We start from the raw sequence: 2,154 nt of genomic DNA, 5'->3' as shown, positions 1-2,154 counted from the left end.
TTTTGCCTGCTTACAGTCACCACTAGAGGGAGCAAACTGAAGACGGATTTTAATGTAAGCTGTTTTTTGCAAGCTCCCTCTACTGGTGTCTTCACACAGTCTGATTTTTATCACAGGGTTTATCTGGGACTCTTGTTCCCCCTCCCCCCACCCTATGGGTGTAAGAACTTACAACCTGCCTCTTCTGCCTTGCGACGATCTCTACTGGCTCAGAGCTGTTATGGACTGCTCCTGCTAGTGATATTTCTATGACGTCACATCCTCAGAGCAGCTCCTTCTCTTTCACTCACCTCTGTTGACAGGGCATATTTGCAGACGTTATACTGATAGGCAGCGTCGAGCCAGCTGTCAATCTGTGGGTAGCTGGCTATCAACCAACATGACATCGGCAGCGATGCACTGCCGACAGAGCAGAGAGGGAGAGAAGGAGCTGCGCTGCCGACGGAGGAGAGAAGGAGCTGCGCTGCCGACGGAGCAGAGAGGGAAAGAAGGAGCTGCGCTGCCGACGGAGCAGAGAGGGAGAGAAGGAGCTGCGCTGCCGACGGAGCAGAGAAGGAGCTGTGCTGCCAATGTGAGGTCAAAGGAAGTAGAAGAATTGATGCCTGATCGGGAGAGATCGACGTAGGGCAGAACAGGCAGGTAATTAAAAACTACCTGCCAATATGTTCTTGGCCCCATAGAAGAAAAAAAAAAAGTCCCAGATAACCCCTTTAACTTTATGGAGGTGGTGAATTTAGAGCTCGGTCTCTCTGCATCTTATAGTAACCAGCACATAAAGTTTGGATCTACTTTGATTAAAAAGGGTAAAAACTACAGGAAAAAAAATAGGAAACTATAGGAACAGTTTAAAAAAAAAAATGAATATTGATGTGTAGGTGGTAAACTAAAAACTGCAGTATGGTGTAGTAGTACTAGTGTACCAGCCCTTGTCCTCTATGGCACATTACATGTGTATTCAGAGATGTCCTTGGTACAGTGACCCTGTACTGTAAGGAGCGGGTGAAGAGTTTTATACTAAACCGTTGTGAGCAAAGCATCAATCAATGTATCACCAAAGCACTGCAGCAATAAAAAGGTCATTTCAACTCTTTAAAAGTCTCTAAACGTTCGCAATTCTTTTTTTTTTTTATATATATAATGTTGTTGTTCTCTTAATTGCAAGTAGTTCTGACCCCACTGATCACCACTGAAAAACACCCTGAAAGTTGTGTGGCTCGTGATGCGGGAGCACCCACAGAATTGAGTACACATGTAATGGAAGGCCTATGTTTTCTACTGCATCTGTACTCCCATCTGTGTGTGCTCCTGTCTCCTGTGCTTCGCACCTCCCAAGGTCTTTTTGAGTGATTTGTGGGGGTCTCAGGAACTAGAACTCCATTGATTCTTATTGAAATTAAGAGAACGAATAACATAAAAAATAATAGCAAATGTTTAGTGACTCTTTACTGTAAATCATGGGTTACTGCACTAATACTGAAAGTTTGTGGTGTGTTGTTGTTTTTTGTTTTTGTATTTTACGTACAAAGAGAAAATTGTGCACTAGTGGTAAACTCTGAGTTGTATTGGAGCCGTTTGTGTCGCCCAGACTTAGTATATTCCAGGGGTCCCCGACAGTCTTTATTTGCCTGAATCAATGACTTGATCATTGCAGCCAGTCACTTAGCAGACCTCCTAGCTCAGGCCAGTGATCCATTGTCGGTATGCCATGTAATTTCTTCAGGAAAATTAACGAAGACCAACTATAACCACCACAGCATCCCTGCTGGAGTGGCGGAGAATATTGCAGGTGAGTAATTCTTAAACCTTTCCTGCAGCTGGCTTAATTTCTTGACCTCTTTGACAACTCCTTTAACATTTTATAGACAGTGCTGTATGACATGCTGTAACTGAACCAACATCACTATATGTTATAGGGTAGGATAAAGTTAACTTACATTGGGGGGTCCAACCTCTGTAGCCTCCAGCGATCCCAAGAATGGGGCTCTGGAACCGAGGAACGCTGGTTTCCAGGTGCACATGCTCAAGAGACAAAAAAAAGCCTTGGAACAGTTTTATTCCCTGGGGTTCTCCGTGCTATATTTATACACCGTTCCTCCTGTTAAAATTCTGACGATCCATTATATTAAAGGGTTATTCCCACCTTAGACATTTATG

The sequence above is a fragment of the Phyllobates terribilis genome, unplaced genomic scaffold (assembly GCF_046119375.1).
Source record: "Phyllobates terribilis strain yellow unplaced genomic scaffold, ASM4611937v1 Scaffold_8__6_contigs__length_399053987, whole genome shotgun sequence".
In the NCBI taxonomy this organism is placed as follows: domain Eukaryota; kingdom Metazoa; phylum Chordata; class Amphibia; order Anura; family Dendrobatidae; genus Phyllobates; species Phyllobates terribilis.
Note: the sequence above shows the minus strand (reverse complement) of the source record.